Source organism: Suncus etruscus, chromosome 1 (genome assembly GCF_024139225.1).
Source record: "Suncus etruscus isolate mSunEtr1 chromosome 1, mSunEtr1.pri.cur, whole genome shotgun sequence".
In the NCBI taxonomy this organism is placed as follows: domain Eukaryota; kingdom Metazoa; phylum Chordata; class Mammalia; order Eulipotyphla; family Soricidae; genus Suncus; species Suncus etruscus.
The window spans coordinates 38832844-38854717 of NC_064848.1; the positions used below are offsets into that span (position 1 = coordinate 38832844).

General features: G+C 35.2%; 1 pseudogene; it reads right to left on the bottom strand.

The window, feature by feature from the left end:
- Positions 1–19487: 19487 nt before the first annotated feature.
- On the bottom strand, positions 19488–21505 carry LOC126003980 (polyadenylate-binding protein 1-like; annotated as a pseudogene).
- Between the last annotated feature and the right edge of the window lie 369 nt (positions 21506–21874).

The following is a 21874-nucleotide window of genomic DNA, read 5'->3' on the forward strand; positions in this document are numbered from 1 at the left end:
CTTAGGTAGGTAGATTTTCATTTAAAATCATGTAAAGTTTAATCAATTCTCTTCACTTCAGCAAGCTCTGAATTGTCTTATGGCATTGATCATAATCTAGATAAACAAATCATTGGGGAAAAGGCAGAAACCAACTGGGGTGTCCATGTTATTCTAATTCTAATGAGGCTCTATTTTTCTAGCTTAGCTATTATGAGTGCCCTTGGCAATGTGTTTCCAGTTCACATCCTAAAATAAAGAACAATAGAAATACAAAAACAGCATCTTTGATTTGTACATAGAAAACATTAAATTAAATTAAGAATAATTTATTAGTCAAAAATATAAAAGATTTTGAGAGCCTAAAATGGGTTGTGTCTTCCCAGAGTAATTATTTCTTTGTTTTTTATTTAGCATGACACCCAGCTGTGCGCGAATTTACTACTAGCTCTGTGCTCAGAGATAACTCAAGGTGAATTCAGGTCGATAAGGGGCTTCTGGGATCAAATTGAGGTCCTCTGCATATATGAAAGAACCCTATCTGCAACACACTCTCTCACCCCATCCCCCAAATGCATTTTTTCTTGTTCTACAGAGATAGACGTTGCTTATCTGCCCATTAGTTCCATAGTATGGTCGACTAATTTTTTTACTTTTCTCCTTGTATAAAATTACATATTACTAAAAGTTCATTTTCAAAAGCTCACGTGGTGTTTGCAGCTACCATATTCTCAAGCAAGACTTTTTATGACTTAATATTTTCACAGACAACATAACATGACTAATTTTCAGGATTCTTTCACTATACTAAAATTTTTTAATAATTTCTTACTTTATTTTGAGAGAGCAGTAGGGAACAACATCCAGTTGTGCTTAGGGCTTATTGCTGACTCTATAGTGAGGAAACATACCCGCATATTGAGCACATGTGGTGCTGGGAGTTCAATTCAAGTCAACTTCTTGCAAGACAACACCGTACCTTCTGTATTTCTCTGACTTTACTTATAGAATATTTATCTTTTTTAGCCAGTTTGCTATAATTTTGTACCTCTTTCTCTTTAAAAATTTAAATATATTGGGCCTGAGGGATAGCACAGCAGTAGGGCATTTGCCTTGCAAGCAGCCATCCAGGACAGACAGAGGGTGGTTCAAATTCCAGAGTCCCATATGGTCCCATGTGCCTGCCAGGAGCTATTTCTGAGCACAGAGCCAGGAGTAACATCTGAGTGCCGCAAGGTGTGACCAACAAAACAAAAACAATTAATGTGATATTATATAATAATTACTATGCTTTAAGAATAAAATATTTACACTACTTACTATTATCATTGTCAGATCACATAGAATAGTAAAAATGTTATTAACGTAGGATATGACACAAATTTCTGGAATTGAAGGCCAAGTTCATCATATGTTTTCTATTTTAAATATTGATAATGTTACTTGAATTTTTTGTTTTATTAACTCCAAATGTAACTTATTTACAGATAGAATTTTACCAGTCAACATATATTAAGAACCCTTTAAATTTTGCTGTTGTTTTCCCTTTGAACCACACCTGGTGGTACTCAGTCTTTTGTGCTCAAGAATTACTTCTGGTGATTTTATGGGTGACCATATGGAATGCTGATGATTGAACCCCAGTTGGTTTTGGGTCACACCCGGCAGCGCTCAGGGGTTACTCCTGGCTCTACGCTCAGAAATCGCTCCTGGCAGGCTCAGGGGACCATATGGGACACTGGGATTCGAACCACTGACCTTCTGCATGAGAGGCAAACACCTTACCTCCATGCTATAACTCTGGCCCTGAACTATCTTCATTATCATTCCAGCACCAGTATTTTTAAGAACATTATAACTGGGTGCTATAGAACTAGTACAAGAGTTTTAAAACCCTTGATTGGTTTGCATGACTCTCATCCCAGTTTGATCCCGACAGGTGCCCCTGAGCACAACCAGATGTGTCTCATTAGCAGAGACAGTTACATGAGCACTGCCTGATCTGCCTTCTACCAATAACATAAATAAAAATCATTTATTTATTTACATTACACAAAATGTTGAAGAATTTCAGGTACATGTAATCAAATTTAATAAACACAAATTATTTACAATGTACTTTAGACCTTCCTATTTAAGACCCCCCCAAAAAAGATCATTCAATTTTTCTTTCAGTGGAGTAGACCTGGTTCTTTTTTACTTAATTCCAATTTAAATATGATACTTTATAATAGTATTGAAGTATATGCCATTGCACACCTGGTCCTGACCCCTCTCTTCTATTGCATATCATTAAAAATTTATTTTCCTCTTGAATATTGTCGAGAGAAAACTTTGCTTGATTATTTCAACATATATTTTAATGCTAAAAATCATCTTTTATGAAGTAATTTAATTTGGACAAAAAATGACAGAAGGATGAAGTATTGAAATGCAGTAATCAAAGCAGAACCTTAGAAGCAGGATGAAAATGTTTTCATTAAATATTAACTCTTATCTATGAACTTACAGAGACAGAGGTGAAATAACTCAGTGAAATTATGGAACCTCAGAATGTCAGAATGTTTTGCTAATAGGTTCAGATTAAGAATACACATGCTGAATGTTCCAATGACTATATTTCTCTCAGACAGGTTAGAAAAATAAATAATGAAAAGTAGGTAGTATTCTCCACAAATTGTACAAATGTCAAACAATATAGCCACCTCCTGAGTGTTATTATGCCTTGCTGTCTAAACCAGGCAAAATCATCATTCTGTCTGTCAAAACACGCTGAAAATAATGTGTGGAGAGTTGGATGGATTCTTTCATATTTCAAGTGATGAATTAACAACATGATGGTCCCATACTCAGCTACTTATTCTCAGCAAAGTCAAACAAATTGAAGGATGATATACAGAGCACAAAGAATTAATAACTTCTGGAAATACAAGTAATTTTTAAATAATACTACAAATATAGTGCAATTTTTCAACAAGGCTAAGAGATTGTTCTCACACTACAGATAGTCTTATACAAAATTATTCCATTTCTCAAACACTGGTTTTCTGTGTTTTTAAATTAATAGTAAGGTACTTATTAAAATAATTTGCTTATATTCATTGAAAAAATGGTGGTATTCAAGTGCATATTTAGAATATAAATAATAAAGTAGTAGGCATCTATAACTTATTCATAAACCCCCTATTAACAAGTTATAAAATTTTCTTCTGTATATAAAACTTTTAGCTTAGCTTAGTTTTAATATATACTACAAAATAAGCAGTCTAGCAAAATACAGATATAATTACATTTAATTTCTAAATTACTTTCTTATGTCACAGAGATATGTTTTCACTCAGAATTAAGATATGTAGTTTGATTTCATAACTGTTATTACAGTATAATTTCTTTTGCAAATCATAATAACTTATTTGGGAGACTAACATTTTTCAAAATTATATACACTGATTAATTGTTCATAGTTACATTCACCCAATAATTTTTTGAGAAATTATTAGTCAATAAGCTAAGTTGCCCACCAATATCTACTTTATCTATATCTTTACTTATAGAATACAAAGTATCTCTTATTTTTTCTTCTCACAATAGAATTTTTTAATTTTATATTTATTACTACCTGACTACACTCCAATATTATATGAAAATTTAGACCAAGCATACATTTATATTGAAAATATAAGTAATTTTGCATTTATATTTATTACTCAGAAAACTATATATACGTATGCTTCATTCTCAATTATTTTTCATAGAAATTAAATGCTCCAATTTATCTTCACTGTTTCATAATTAGCAATTATTTCCAAAGGATATCATGCTAGATACAATCAATACACAAAGATAAATAATGTTTCTTGACTTATTATTATTATTATTATTATTATTTATATTTTATTTTTTGCCACCTGGTGATGGTCAGTGGTTAATATTGGCTATAGGCTCAGTAATCGCTCCTGGCTTGGTGGACCATATGGAACACCAAGGATCAAACCAAGGTCCTTTCTGGGTCAGCCGCATGCAAGGCAAATGTCCTACCACTGCTTTATCACTCTGGCCCCTTGACTTATTTATTTTTGTATATAAAATATCTATTTTAAAAATATGTTTCAGTTCATAATTAGTGGTGCTGAGGGATTACACCTGATTGTGCACTCAGGGATCACTCTTGATAGGTTTGGGAGATCAATATGGTGCCTGAATCTACACCTGGTGGGCCCCATTCAAGACAAGCTCCCAACCTATTGTACTATTACTCTGGCCCCTTTGAGAGAATTAAACAAGTAAATTATTATTATTAGATAAGATAAATACATTTCTCCTTATAATGTAAGCAAATTATTATTGAATTATAAAAGGAAACATAGAATCTTGTCAGTAATTCTAATTACAGTGTTTCAGAATCATTCACTGTGTAGTTACCATAAGATTTGAGAACTGAGATCTAAATGCGAAAGAATATTTGGGGAAGTGTAAGTAAGTTTGGAGGACATACTGAATAAACACAATAAAGTCAGCCACAAAGAAGTCAGTGTGTGTTTTGCTTCTAAATTATAATACATGAGAGCTGTAGAGATATGTTTATATTAAAATATGGAGGTCCATATGGTCCCCAAAGCTAGGAGTGATTTCTGAGCACATAGCCAGAAGTAACCCCTGAGCATCACAGGTGAGGCCCCTCAAATTATATACTTAAGTTCACCTTATTCTGATAAGATGAAATCATCATATAAAATATATATTATAATAATTAATTAACTGGCAATAAAATTCTGAATAGTTTACCCTAACAAACCCTGATAATTAATGGTAGATAAAATATTATTTTCTATTTATAAATACAAGTTTCATTAGACATTTATATTAAAAATTTGTTAAGTCAGATTTCTAATCAACACTGCCCCCAAGAGGAACAGGTATTTGTATATTATTTTTGCTTAATGTAAAATAGCATAACCTTGACACCTTTAAAAGTTATAAATTAATTAATATGTGATACTTTTTTAATAATAGGTCAAATCCTTTCTATACTAAATTAGAACTATAAGGAGAAAGATAAAAAAACAGGTGAAAGATGAAAGTAAACCCAGAAACTGAGATAGATAAAAGGCATTTATTTAGCTAAAATCTGTGAACATCTCTTAAGCATAATGAACTTTTAGGCAGAAGGTCATTATGGCAAAAGAAGGCTAATAGGTTTTGACCATAATGATTGCTATGTTCAATCTACACCATAGCATCACCATTAGTGTCATTTGTAAGATTATTTTACATTACTTCCTTAGTTTTATTATTTGCCTCAGGGAAATTCAGCAAATAAAAAAGTTGTATATTATTTCTTTTTTTTATATGTTTGAACTACTAAAGTTTTCTTTGGCCATCAAAACCTCTTCATGATTTTTAGGTGTCTTCCAATAAATTGTCTTATGTCTCATGTTTTCCATCTAGTTCTAGGATGATCTTTAGACATGGATCATGTAAGGAATTAAGTATTATTTTCAAATCTTATACATTATCATAAGATAAAATCTTTGAGGATTTTTTAACACGAGAAACATCACAATGAATAAACACTGTTAATATTAACATATAAAATTTTATATTTAAGGGGCCGGAGAGGTGATGCAAGCAGTAAGGCATCTGCCTTGCATGCTCTAACATAGGACAAATGACAGTTCAATCCCGCGACGTCCCATATGGTCACCTTGCTAGGAACAATTTCTGAGCACATAGCCAGAAGTAACCCCTGAGCATCACTGGGTGAGGCCCTCCCAAATTATATTTACTTAAGTTCACCTTATTCAGGTAAGATGAAATTATCACTTAAAATATATATTATAATTATTAATTAACTGGCAATAAAATGCTGAATGGTTTACCCTAATAAGCCCTGAATCCTGTGCTGTCATCACCAAATTTTATCATGGAATAATTTCAGTTATGTTAATTTGAGAAATTGTTTTACATTTGTACTTGATATAAGCCTCAAATGAAGAATAAAAGAAGAATACATGTAAATTATTGTTTAAAATACACATTGTGACCAACCTTGTTCATTTGAAACTATGGTTCCTATATTTGTGAAGTGGTCTTCCTAATAATGTAAAATGAATCCTAAATGTTAATTCTTGGAGATGGAATGTTCTTTAGGGTTTTTAAGTTGCCTGGAGATTGTCACTTGATGTATTGCTTTAATCATTTTGTTGTTTTAATCAATGTGCACATGTGCTCTGAGAGATCTGACGAGCATAATATAATGAACACCAAAAATAACAAGCAGGAAAACCTCTGGGTCCTCTCCAATTCCAAAATATAATGTAATCTCTGAACCAAATAAAAGTGTCCCCAGTCCAATTTGTTCAAGGGAACACGATCAATTTATATCCTTCCAAAGAGAAATACAAAGAAGAAAAATGTAAAGGCAGTTGATGCATCAAATATATTCAGAGACTCTCTGAACATGTCATATAAATGTCACTTTCTCTTGAAGAAAAGAAGGTTGGAAATAATGTCTTATTGACATTTAGCACTGTCCTTTTATTCTAAAGAAAATATAAGATGTTTAAGTACCTGGGAAAAATAGTAAAATGTGGAGGGTTCTTTATTTTGGGTGAGCTTTATTCAAATCACATATCTAACTACTCTAATGATTATGATAGACTAACCATTTATATTGCTTTCTAGATGGGTAAGAAAATATTAAACAAATTGCTTTATTTCAATCCACATACAACAAAGAAATAAAGATATGGGGCCGAAGCAGTGGCACAGTGGTAGGGCATTTGCCTTGCACGTGGCTGACCCAGGACAGACTGTGGTTGAATCCCCTGGCATCCCATATGATTCGCCATGTTAGAACACATACCATGATAGTATCTGAGTATCATGAAATCAGAAATAAATATAATCTCAGATCACAATTTGTTTAATATGGTAATTGACCCCATTCAAAAAATAAAAGAGCTGGGAAAAGTTCTAATGTTTTGCATATAATATGCTGTTAAATAATTATTGATGAAAGAAGAATATAAAAAGTGAATTCACACTATGTAAACCACTATGATCAAAATAAAAATTAAAAAAAGTGAATTCAAATATTACTCAGAATAAATGAAAGGAAAGAGACAAACTATGTGTGTAGGAAAACTTTGGAAAATTTGTGCTAACTTAAAAAGCCCAATTCAATAGCCCAAATTACACAACATGAAAAACAAAAAATGAAATTTAAAATAGGTAGAACAAAAGAAATAATTAATATTAGAACAGAATCAATGATACATAAATAAGAAAAAAAGATCAATGAAACAAAATGCTGGCTTTTCAAAAGAATAAGCAAATTTAAAAAACTCTTAGCTAAATTCAGTAATTAAATCAAAGGACAGAAATCGAAATAAATTAATTCAGAAATGAATACTCATAGAAAATTCCAAAATAAAAATAGACCATAAAATTTATTCTTACTTTCTTCTCTTCCCCCCTCTCCTTTCATTCTTCTTTCATTTATCTCTTCTACCACCTCTTTCTTAAAAAAACGAAAGACAGCCAGACGATCCCACATGCCAAGATTCATGCTCTTCTCCTACGGGTATGGCTGGGAATCTGGGCAGACAGCTGGCCAATGGCCTCCTGGGCTGACCACTTAGTCCAGGAGACCGAGATCCCCCATGCCAAACTGGTCTTTAGGGCCAGGTTTGGCAACTGGGCTCTGGGGGGAGGGGGGAGGAGGGAAACTCCAACCCCATGCTTTTTCAAACTGGAGAGGAAGGCTGCAGCTTGACCCAGAAGATCCCACATGCCAGGATTACTGCTCTTCTTCTACTGGCATGACTGAGAATCTGGACAGACAGCTGGCCAAAGGCCTTTAGGACTGACCAGTTCGTCCTGGAGACCAAGAGCCCCCAAAGCCAAGCTGGCTTTCAAGGCCAGGTCTGACATCTGAGCTCTGAGGGGATGGGGAGGAGGCAAACTCCTCCTCCATGCTTTTTCATACTGGAAAGGGAGGCCGCAGCTGGACCCAGACGATCCCACATGCCAGGATTCCTTCTCCTCTCCTACGGATATGACTGGGAATCTGGGCAGACAGCTGGCCAATGGCCTCCTGGGCTGACCACTTAGTCCAGGAGACCAAGATCCCCCCCATGCCAAACTGGTCTTCAGGGCTAGGTTTGGCAACTGGGCTCTGGGGGGAGGGGGGAGGAGGGAAACTCCTCCTATATTCATACTGGACCCCCTGCAGCAGTGTCTTTTCTTATTAATACTCATTTTTATAACTGCGCGGGTGCATATGCACCCGCGTGACAAATATACTTTTTAAGCATTATCTAAAAATGTTCTTGATTCTAGATGGCTCCTAGGAAAGGAAATGGAATACCAAAGATTTGGATGATAACACTCAAATAGATCTTTAAAGTCAGTCTTTATGGACGTGACTTTCCATACTGACTCCAAGCCGAAATCACAAACAATTTATATATATATATAAATATATATAAATAAATAAATATAAATATATATAAATATATATATTTGTGTGTGTATAGCACCTGTCATGTATTGCCTCTCCCCTACCCCTGTGTCTCCTCTATCCCTAATTTAACTCTCTTTACCCTCAGTTCCTAACTCGGTAGGCACCAAATTGACCTCCTGCCCCAACAGACCACCTTCCAGCTCCTCAGTGAAAGACACCCTCTGGGTCCCCGTTGTAATACATCGGCAAAGAACTACAACCAGCACGCCTGCTGACTCATGATTGATGGCCCCTCTCACCCCCACCAAATTGTGGACTGTTGCATGATAAGGAAGCAGCCTCAGCAAAACTCCCAGCTCAAAGACACTATATGGTCTCATAATGCAGCAAAGCATTTCTCAAACTCAATTCCAAGGCCTGTGAATCAAAAAGTACCTTGGCTTTTACTCCCCACAAGAAGATATCAAAAGACTTAATTGGGAGTCTTATATTGCCTATGGAAGCTCAATATCTGTATAACAATACATCTTAATATGTGTATTCATAAATATACAAGTAGCCTCCTCCACCACTTGTTTTATTCAAATACCTTTTCTTTTTAACTCAGTTTTATTTATTTGTTCTTTTTTAATATATACATTTTTTCTCTATCCTTACCATTTTTGGTGCTGCTTGGTGCAAAAAGCCTTGACTGGGATAAAAGCTCAGAACAAAAACAGATGACAGAGACTGTGTGTGCAGCCTGTCATCCTTACCCAGAATAGCACCAGCAACACAGTATGACACCATACGTTTTTGTATGGGCACAGTAAAAAAAGGGGAAACCATAGACACAGAAATAAGATCTTATCTTCTAGGGATAAGAAATCACACGTTTTATAGCAGAAGGGCACCTCCCATCCTTGAACATGTGTCATGTGGATACAACCAATCTCCCCAGGAGATTGGACAGTTTTAGTCCAATCCGAAACCCCAGATCTCCGACGTAGAAATGATACAGCTCCGGGCAACACCACCAGGAACTAAGCTCCATTGGGAGATTTATAACACTACTCTAGCACCAACTTGTGCCAGTTTTGATATGACAATGAGGAAAGGAAAACTTGACCTAAGACCAGGCTGTCCTATCACATCACCTAACACTAAATGGAAATCAGAAGAGATATCGTCCTTTGAACTGTGAAAAATAAGAGCACCAACAACAGAAAACTGACGTTGACAACTGTGACTGAACAAAGCCTACTTGGGACTAATAAGGAAAACCCTACTCTAGGCTGTAGTCCAGGACACATTAAAAACAACAACAACAAGATGTCTTATTGCAGAGGTCCAACTTGGACAACAGAAACTGAGCAGATCCTTTGGATCCATAATATCCTAGACTTCGGCTTAGGGACTGAACGAAAACAGGGAGCAAGTGTTACAGTGGCTTGATTTTTCTCACACACAACCAAGAGGAAACTTTTCTGGCATCACAAAAAAAGCTGTTGGGATGGGGTAATGAGTATATATGGATCCAGGGATTGATCCCATGATGGTATGCTTTAAGGATGAAGAAACCCTGAATGTCTTAGGCCACGGGAATTCCCTTTCTCCCCCAATGCTTACTGTACCTATGCAAAAAAAAAAAAAATAATGGGGGAAACGCCAAACCCTACCACTCCAGCACCCATACTTTTTCTTGTTTTGTTTTGATTTGTTAGTTTTTGACTTTATTTTCCTTCTCTTTTTTCTTCCACTTTTCTCATTCTTTTTCACTCTTGTGGTTATTATTTAGAGATTAATTTTTATTTTTATTTGCCCGGTCCATTTTTTCTTTTTTCTTCCATTTTTCTTTTCTTTTTTTTCTCTCTCTCTCTTCTTTCTTTTTTTGGTATTTGTCACCAAATTTTTTTCTCCCCCTTTCCTTATCCTTTTTATCTCCAATGACGGTGGAATAGATGCTCAATCTACAACAAGCTGTAAAGTGGAGACCAGTTGCACTAGCATACTGGGGGGTAGAGGAGGGAGATATGGGATGCATACTGGGAACAGGGCAGAGGGAGGACAGAACTGGTGGTGGGAATGCCCCTCATTCGTTGTCACTATGTACCATAAATGATGCAGTGAAAGATTTGTAATGCACTTTGGTCACAATAAAAAAAAAAAAAACCCAAAAGACAGAAAGAAGGAAAAAGTCATAAGGTACACTGCTCATTCAAATAACTCTGTACCACTAAACTAAGGAATATTTTTTAGAGATGAATTTTGATAATCACATAATATTCTAAGATTAAATCAGAAGAAAAATTAAAACCTGAATAGACCATAAACTAAATCAATATTGAAGTAGTAATTAAAAATCTACCTCAAAACAGAAACTCTAGGGGTCAGGGAGATAGTATAGCTGCTAGGGTTGACCTGGGTTTGATTTCTGGAATCCCCTATTTCTCTGAGATCCACCAGAAGTGAATAATGAATGCAGAATCAGGAGTAACCGTTTAACACTGCTGAGAGTGGGCTGAGAATAAAACAAAGCAAAATAAAAATATTATCTAATCCAGAAGAATTCACTAATGAGTTTCTACCAAAACTTTAGAATTTATTAGGGTCTTTCAAAATACCAAAAAATAAAGTCTTTTAACAGAATCTCTAAAATTATAATTACCTAATATCAAAAACTGAGGTTTTCTGTTGTTTTGTTTTGGGGCCACACAGAGCAGCATTCAGAAATAGCTCCTGACAAACTCTGGGGACCGTATGAAATGTACGGGAGAGAATCCCAGGTCTGTCCTTGGTTGACAGAATGCAAGGCAAATACTCCTCTTCTGTGCTCACTCCAGCCCTGAATTATTGTTATTATTATTATTATTATTATTATTATTATTATTATTATCATTATTATTATTATTATTTTAGTTTTGGGGCCACATCCAAGAATGGTCCGGGTTAACACCTGGCTATGCACTCAGAAATTGCTCTGGGCTTGGGGGACCTTATGGGATGCCGGGGAGTCAAACTGGGGTCCGTTCTAGGGTAGTGCAGGCAAGACAGACGCCTCACCATTTGTGTCACCGCTCTGGCCCCTCTGAGGTTTTATTCTTATAAAGAAAATTACACTTATAAAAAAATTACCACTTACACTAGCAGCACGGGGTGTAACGGAGGGGGATATGTGATGCATGCTGGGAACAGGGATGGAGGGAAGACAACATTGGTGGTGGGAATGCCCCTGATTGGATGTTGCTATGTACCTTAAATATTACTGTGAAAGATTTGTAATCCACTTTAGTCAGAATAAAAAATTAAAAAAAAGATTATTACACAGTGATATCAATGCAAAGTTTTTCAACATGATCTGAGTGATCAGCTCTTAACATCATAACAAAAATCATAATTTATAATAAAATGGAATTTATTTCAGATATACAAGGATTGTTCATTATATGCAAATCAATTCTTATAGTACACCATATAGAAATAAAGGAACATAAAAATATAGGATTACAGCAATGATGGAACAAAGAAAAGAACCCTAGAAAGATAGAACAGCAGGCAAGGTGCTAGCCCTGAATACTAGGGACAGGGATTAGGTCTCTGGCACCTCAAATAATCCCGATTTCCATCAAGTATTATTCCTGAGCCAGGAGTAAGGTTTGAATATTGCCAGTTGTGTCTCAAAATTAGAAGGAAATGTTGAAAACAACTCTTGGCAAAGATGTGGAGAAAAAGGAACTCTCATTCACTATCGATAGGATTGCCAATGCATACAGTATGTATGTATATATTCTTCTTTTTTCAAAAATGAAACTTACTTTCCAGTATGGATGTCTTTTATTTATTAGATTGTCTCTATTATGACTGAAGCCCAACTACAAGCATGCTTGTAATCATGGTGCTTAAATAAAGATTTATATTTAAAAATTGTCTCATGGCTGTGGCAATGGCTTCCAAGATTATATTGAATAATTTGAACACAATAGACCATCATAACTACCTGATCTCAGAAAGTTTTGTTTTGTTCTGTTTTACATTGACTATGATGTTGGCTGTGGGTTTAGTGTAAATTTGGCTTTTATTGTCCTGAGCTAAATTTTTATCATTATATTGGAGCTTTTAAAGGAATTTTGTTACAATATAGCTAATATGTTATAATAGTGTTAATTTCTTAATATTGATATGCAAAATTAACACACCTATTCCAATGGCATCTGTACCTATTTCACCTTTAGTCTGATCTTCATTTACCTAACTCATTCCCACATTACTTATAGATTTCAAGTTATGATTTTGAAGATGAGGTTACCAGCCTTAGTCATAATCGCTACAAGTTGGTACAATTGAATCAGCAATCAAGCATCTAAGGTTTATATCAACCCTCTATTGTTCATACTCTTAGCTTGCTGCTATATAAACCACAGATAGATAAAATAATCTTTATTTGACCTTTTCCTCTGACTTATTTCATTTATCATGTTACTATCTGATTCCATCCAAGTTGTTGCACATTATATAAATGTATACACATTTTTCTATAGTTGCCTAGTAATTCACTGTGAATATATTCAGAACATACTCTATAAAAATTTGTATGGAATTATAGAACTCTATGAATGGTAACAATTATTCTAAGAAAAAAAGGGAAAATATCACATTTTCTGACTAAAAAATTATATTGTAAACCAAAAATCTCATAAAGCAAAATGACACTAAGAGAAAATATTTTTGGATGTATCATGTGCAGAGAATTCAAATCATAAAGCAATGCTATGGTGATAACTGTAGTAGATTAGAGTATATAGGCACACAAATCAGTGAAGTAGAACAGAAAATCAGTAAATGAAACCACAATATAAGAACAATTAATTTATGAGAAAGAAAATAATGAAGAAATAAGTCCTCCTTTTGCATCATATACTAAAGTAATTAATTAAAATCTATTAAAGACTGAATTATCATAACTAAAAACATAATATACATAGAAATAAACACAGGTGATTTTCACTTGAACATGTGCTTAATTATGTCAAATATGTGATATCTAACAGCAAAAATAAGAAAGTAACAGTAGAGTGATAGTAAAATAGGTAAGAAAGAAAACACTGCTTTGTGTGAGGTCAACCCAGATTCCATCTTCTGCCATGCATATAGTCCCCAGGTCCACCAGGAATGATCCCTGAGCACAGAATTGAACTGAGTAGCCTTCAGCACTGCAAGTTGGACCCCAAAACAAAATTAAATCAATAAAAAGAATGCATAGAGTACTTCAAATTCACTGTGCTATATATCAAATGTATTCAGCTAAAAAGAAGTTCTAAACCAAGATCTCTAATTACAGAAGACAACTCTGACAACCGCGACTCAACAGAACTTTTTCCTGAGACCATAAAGTTAGACCTTGGGTTTTGACAACTAACATGCCAGGAGACTAGTTAGTCTCATGACAGTATGCTTCAAGGGTAGACACACCTGTATCTCTTAGGCTAAGGGAATTTCCTTTTAAATTCCCCAAAGTTTCCAGCGCCTATGCAAAAAACAAACAAACAAATAATAAAAAACCTCACATAATAAAACTTGCCATATCCACCTCCCTTTTTTCTTTCAATTTTTTATTTATATTTATAGCTTCTAGATTCCCCGCCTTTTTTATTTTTATTTTTTACAGAACCATACAACATGAATCATCTGGTTCTGCCTCAAATTTATATGTCTCCTTACAAACTGAGCAAAAATATAAAAAAGTAAATGAGACCCAGGGGCCAAACAGACTCATGTGCATAGAGTGGAAATAAAAATGGTCAGACCTAAATACCCAAAGCAATGTCAACTACAGTAGAATCAAGAGACCCAAACCATAATAAGCTATATACAAAATTAACCTGTTACTCTAACAGTCTAGGGGGCTAAGGGTGAAGGTACTGGAGCCATGTTGGGAAGTATTGTGGAGGGAGATCAATACTGGTGGGTAGGAACTGCTCTAATTCACTGTCACTATGTTACATAAATACAACTGTGACAGACTTGTAAAAAATAAGAAATTTTTTAAAAAATGTTCTAATAAAACAAAAAGAAGGAATATATCTCTATATATCCTAAACTTATCTTAATGATTATATTTTAAGAAAATTCAGGTATTAAAGGACAAGAAAAAATAGTTAAAGAACAGGCGAAGGCCTCTTATTATATCTCAATTGCTAAGCTATATCAAAACAATTATAAATGAATTTAGTATTTTAAGATCACTTTAGTTCAAATTAAATAGCTACATTGACTTAAGCTATAGAATAATGAGTAAAAATTTTACTGACATAAAGCAGTTATTCATGTAAGTTGTCACCTATATAATTTTGGTTAAAATATTTATTTAATATAATTAATATTTTTAAGAAAATTAATTCCTAAGTAGTCACATTGAATATCTGTTATTAAAATGACTTAATTTACCATAATCCTAATATGATCTTTTATTAGCATTTGAACACTGAAAGAATTTTAATATGGTTAGGAATTTGAAAAATAATAAATTATAAATTGTATATAACTGGTATACTTCCTTTCTACATTTTCCTATTTTTCTAGAATGCAGTTTTAGAATATATTTTGAGAACATTTTCCATTTTATTTGAGTAGCTTATATAAATCCACAGCAAGCACACAATTTATTGAATCATGTAGAGTTAAGTAACAAGGCAAACAAATACTAAGAGCAGGAGCAATCAATATATTTGCAAATTCATATTCAGAATAATAACTCCTATTTATTAGATATTTTAAATACATTTATTACATAGATTCATATGATATCATTATTATTACCCTTTTTATGGATGTAAAAATCCAAACAGAGGCTTGGCTTTGCATTATAGTATCCTGAAAATAAAATTTGTGGGAAGTTTCCATACATCTTAAGTTTCATTAACATTATAATGGGTCACTTCCAAGTGAAGTTGATTAAAAAAAACACTCAATTTTCTAAGTGACCTAGTTAGCCCAATATAATCAAGAAGATGAATATTAAATTTCATCTTTAAAAATATTAGCAAGCATTTAATATAAATAACAAAAATAAATCATAAATCATAATGCCAAGCTCTTGGTTGTTTTAGTCTATTATTTTAGCAAAATGGGACGATGTGCAAACATATATATGAAGAAAACTTTTTTGTGTACATGAATAATGTAAACCTTTAAATTCTTTTTTTTTTTGTTTAGATTTTTGTGTTTTTTTGCGGGGGAGGGGCACACTCAGGGGATACTTCTGGCTATGCACTGGCAAAGCAGACGCCTTACCACTCCATGCCTCTGCACTAAGCCCATAACCATAAAATTCTTAAACAATTTATTGACCCTTTTCTCCATTTTAAATGATGATTATACATACATTATACTACATAATATATGAATGAATATTTTGTAGGTATATATATATCATGTAAATATGTGTATTTTTAATATATAGTGAAATGATGAATATGTCAATTACCACTTTCTAGAAAATATTTGAGTACATATAGAGAGATTTTTTGATCTTCTCTGAAAATTTTGTTCTAAATGATTCTGAGTTTATAGGGAACCAATGTGATTCCATTATGATTCTGCATAATGAAATGTGATCCCATTATGATTCTGCAAAGTGAAAGCACAGTGGTGGGGCTTTTGCCTTGCATCAGTCAACCCGGGACGAACAACGGATCAATCCCTGGCATCCCCTATTGTCTCCTGAACCTGCCAGGAGCTATTTCTGAGCTCAGAGCTAGGAGTAACCCCTGAGCGCAGCCAGGTGTGGTACAACAACAACAACAACAACAACAAAATATTATGGATTACAATAGAAACACAAAAAATTAGAATTCTAAACACAAACCCTTATGAATACAATGAATCCTTTTTTTTTTTCGTTTGTAAAAGGTGAGCTACAAGTCGAAATTTTTCAAGAATATTTCTTCAGAACAAATTTGTCTTTGAATTATATCTTTATTATCAAACTTTTACAATCACCATAAATATGTATCTTCAAGTTTATGGTAACTTATAAGAATAATCCAAATAAATTTTGGCCCTGCATTTTAGGAGCAGATAAGGAAAATTAGTAAGGTTCAAAAATGATAGCAAAAGCAGTGACAATAAAAACAAACATGACCTTGGCTATTGTTATTAGCCAACAATTATTGTTTGGTTAAAATGGTATTATTATGAATAAAATAATTATTTGATTTATAAAGATAAACTATTTTCATCATCCTGACAATCAGAATTTATTGTGACTTTTATAAAGAATATCTGACTATATGTTCAGATGTTCTCATGAGATTAAACTAAACTGTCTTAACTTTATTATTTATTTGCAGTTGAACATATATTAGATTTAATATTACTCACAAATAAATATTTATCACATGACTATTATATAATATTATTGTCTAATAAAGTTAATTTTATAATTTTCTCACATTTTACATAGTTTTATATTTTTGTATTCTAATTGCAAATAGTAATTAAACAGTAACATAAATCTTCCTTATCCCTTATTTTTTATATATGGTGATAAAAATAATAATGCATGTGAGTATTTTCATTTGTTTTATTGTGAATTTTTTCCAAGATTCACGTGGACAAACATTAGCTATTTCATGGGACATAAAATATAACAAGAAATAAGAAAGGCTTACATCACTACAGTTCCCTGAAGAAAGGTGAAAAATACCTGCAACATATTACAGAGGGTTTAGTCACCTACAACCACACAGGGACCAATTATACAGATTGTGAAAAGCTTGACAGAATCAAAAATGAGTCCAGGAGCCCTTAAGAGAGAATCGAAGATGTGATCAATACAATTCTGGCATGAATGAAGAAAGAGGTAATTAATACAGGAGGCCAACCAATAAATTAGGCAATGTGTTGAGGAAGTGGTATGGGACTTTATTGCCCTTTGTAATCATGCAGAAAGGCTTATATTAGTCTGGATTATCTTTACAAATAAAATTTCCTAATTTAATTTATAAGATCTACTAGCTAGGTAACATAAAAATAATGAAGCTTAAAACCATGATTAAATTTATGACTATTACTCAGCACACAGAAAAGTAGCAATTCAAGTATTAAGGTAATAAGAATCAAAATTGCATGTATAGATTTTATTCTTCGTACCTGAAATTTTATATTATGCATATAAGATTTTATAAAAGCAACTACTAAAATGCATACAGGTGCAATAAAATTAAAATTAAAATATTAAGGATTTAAAAAGTTCTCAAAATTTGTATGAAGGCAGGCAGTGAAGCATTGTAAACAACAGTTTAATTGTAATCTATCCCATATGCATAGAAAATAGACAGAAATTCTCATATGTAAAATTTTGGTAAAATCTAAGTAACATTCCATTCAGATTTGTGAGGATTCTAGGGAATCTAGAGTTTGTATCTAATTTCTGCAGTGGGGGAGATGCTACACCTGGTTTATGTATTACTTCTGGCTCTGTATTCAGAAATCATTACTGGCAGGTCTTGGGAAACTAGATGTGAAGCCAGGGATTGAAACTGGGTTGCTCAAACTCAAAGATAGCTCCTTATCCACTGTAATATTTTCTGACCTCAGTCATTTCTTTAGCTCCTTTTGTTTTCTTTTTTTATTTAAACACCATGTTTACAATGTCGTTCATACTACATTTTTTTGCAGATAAAGTTGTTCAAGATTGAATTACAGTCATACAGTCATACAATTTATACAGTATAACTAAATTAACCAGTGAATATTTCCTTCCATGAATATCAACAGTTTTCCTTTCACCCTCCCTGATGCCCTTCTTCCCTTCTACCAACCTTCCCCAACTGCCTCTAGGACAAGTTTTTTACTTCACTCTCACTCTTCTTTTTTGACATAATGGTTTGTACTGCTGATAAAGAAGGGGTGCTATATGCATTTTAGAGTGATTGCATTAAATCCATATAATGCATTGGGAAGTATTGCAATTTTAATTATGTAAATCCTCCCAATCCTTGAGCAGGGTTTATTTTTACCAATTCCTGTGTCCTCTTTTATTTCTTAAAGCAGGGTTTTGTAGTTTTCTAGTATAGGTCTTTCACCTCTTTAGTTAAGTTAATGATTCTGTCCTCACTGTTTTCTAGTGAGGTTTTCATTTCACCTACCATATTTCTGCTTGAAGTTTTCTCATTTCTACTCTCTCATATCCTCTTGAGACTTTTAGGCTCTCCATTTGACCATTCGTTTCTTTAATTCTATGAACATCTTTAACATTTTCTCTCTAAAAAAGAGATGTTATGTAGGTGGCAGGTGTTTGTTGGGTCTAGAGAATTAGCATCTTCAGTCACAAGGTGTGGTGGAATTCTGCGTAGTTTTACCATTGCAAACTTTGTTGTATGGTATTGTTATTAAGTGTTGTGCTACAGCTCCTAACTCAGTCAATTTCTTAAAGAAATTCTTATCACATGACAATGGCTGTGATATACGTTCATTAAAACTTAAGTTTATCTCTAGAAGACATTCCTGATATGTCCAGAGATGACAGCTAAAATATTTTTTTCTCTTTTTTCTAACTTGTTACTGTAGAATATTAATTTAAATATTAACAAAATTTTAAAACTGAATAAAATAAAAATAAGCCAAATAATAAACATAATTTATATTAAAAGTTTAAGTTATCATTTATTTATAATTATTTCTTTATTTTATTTTATTTTATTTTTACTGTTTAAGGAATTTTTATTAAAGCAAGAATTTTATAATCCAAATTACGTTTCCTTGCTCAGAATTCAAGTTCGTTTATAACAAAATTGACATTCTGAGCTATTCCACAGTAAAGAATTACAAAATTAAAGAAAAGAATGCTTTAAATTTTTGTACTCTGCTTAAAATTATTTTTCCCAGGGTCTATAAAACATTAATTTGTTTTTATATTTTACTATTTTTTGTGGGGTTTTTTGTTGTTTTTAAATCAGAAGTAATCTAGGCCTGGCGTTTGCAAGGCCTGGCATTTGCTCGGTACATAAGGTTCAAAGTTTCCTTTCCTTTTTTTGTTTATTTTCTATTTTGCAATGTTTTTTTCATAACATTTCAGTTTTTCGATGTTTAGATATTTTTCTTCGGTGAAGCACGAGTTTCTGTTTGTTGTCCCTGATCAATTAAGACAGTTGGAACACCAGTGGCACTGTTCACTGCTTTCTGGGCAGCCTCTTTCACTTGGTGGGCTTGTAGTACAGCTACAGCTTCATCAACTTTAGAACGGAGAGACTCCGGAGACTCAAGCATATGAAGAAGTTCTGAATTGTCAATCTCCAATAACATGCCAGTGATTTTACCAGCAAGAGTAGGGTGCATGGCCTGAATGAGAGGAAAGAGCCTTTCACCCAACATTTGCTTTTGCTCTTGAGGAGGGGCAGATGCCAACATGGAAGCAGTCAAAGGCTCCTGACCTTGTACATGGACAGCAGGCTGCTGCATGGTGACCTGCGGCTGCGCGTTGAGATGCTGTTGAGGGTTGCGCACACCTGCGGCATACTTATACTGAGGGACAGTGCGAACAGCAGGAGTGGCAGCGGCGGCTGCGGCAGCAGGACGTGGGCCCATGGTCTGTGTTGATGTGTTAGCAACACGTTGCGTGGACATGACTCGCGGAACCTGGGAAGAAGCTGGTCTCATCGTACTAAATGGTGGTTTAGGAGCAGCTGGGCGGATAGCACCGGGCATGTTCTGGAATGGATGAGGTCTGGCACCCTGAGCAGTCCAGCGTGGACTTGGTCTTAGTTGAGCAATTTGGCTAGGAGGATAGTACGCAGCTCGGTTCTGGGTCTGTGGGATAGCTGCCATGAAGTAACCTGAAGGAGGAGCTGGCTGGTACGGGTTGATGACGGGGTTGGGCACTGCTCGCACACTTGCCATTCTCTGCATATACTGGTTAGTAAGGTGGGCCTGGCGCTCTTCTTTGCGCTGAGCTAAAGCTACATACAATGGCTTGGTGGCCACAATCCTACCATTCATTTCTGTGACTGCTTTAGTGGCTTCTTCTGGGGATGAGAAACATACAAAACCAAACCCTTTGCTGCGACCACCCTCCATCATCACCTTTGCACTAGTGATTGCACCAAATGGAGAAAACTCTTTCCGAAGACGTTCATCAATGCCATCATCAAGATTTTTCACATAAAGGTTAACACCCTGGTATCTGGTGATCCGATCTTGCTTCATCTGTTCAAATTTGCGCTTAAGTTCTGTCTGGCGCTCCACTTTTTTCTGAGCCCGACCAACATAAATCTGTTTGCCATTGAGCTCCTTTCCATTCATCTCATCCACTGCCTTCTGAGCATCTTCATGCCTTTCGAAGCTTACAAATCCAAAACCTTTGGATTTTCCATTTTCATCCGTCATTACTTTCACACTTAAGGCAGGTCCAAACTTGCCAAAGAGTTCCTTAAGGCGCTCATCATCCATGTCTTCTCAAAATTCTTGATGTAAACATTGGTGAATTCTTTTGCCCTTGCTCCAAGTTCTGCTTCTCGTTCCTTCCGAGACTTAAATAGTCCAACAAATACTTTGCGATCATTCAGCAGCATCCCATTCATTTTCTCAATAGCTCGTTCTGCTGCTTCCTGTGTCTCGAAATGTACAAATCCATAACCCTTGGAGCCATTCTCATCACAAACCACCTTACGTGAAAGGATGTTGCCGAAAGCAGAAAACGTGTCATACCGTGCTTTGTTATCAATGGATTTATCCAAATTTTTAATGAATATGTTGCCCACTCCACTTTTGCGAAGGGATGGATCCCGCTGCGACCACATGATGCGGACAGGCTTGCCCTTAATAACATCAAAATTCATGGTGTCCAAAGCACGCTCCGCGTCGGCCGGCTGCTGGAAGTTGACGTAGGCGTAGCCGAGCGAGCGGCGGGTGATCATGTCCCGGCACACGCGGATGGACAGGATGGGCCCGGCCGGGCTGAACTTCTCGTACAGCATGGCCTCCATCACGTCGGGGTGCAGGTCGCCCACGTAGAGCGAGGCCATCGGGTAGCTGGGCGCTCTGGGGTTCATCGCGCAGGCCGCGACCTTGCGTGCTGCGGGGCGGGCGAGGGCTCGGTCGGACGACGCGGCCGGCTGCTGCTGCTGCTGCTGCTGCTGCCGCCGCTCAACGGACGCCGGCGGGCCGGGCCGGGCTGGGCGGGCTGGCTGGCTGGGCGGGCGGGCTGGCTGCTGGCTGCTGGGCCGGGCAGGCCTCGGCGCGGGCTTCTCGTGGCGTGCGGCGCGGGCTCTGGGCTTCTGCGCTCGTTCGGTCTCGGCGGGCTTCACCGGGCGGTTTGTAGAAAAAGAGGAAAAAAAAAAAAAATGAGAAAATTTAAAATAAAAAAAAAAAAAAAGAATTAAAAAGTCTCCGGCGGGGAGAAGACGCGGATTTTTTCTGTAAAAAGGTTTTTTGTTGTTTTTTTTTTTTTTA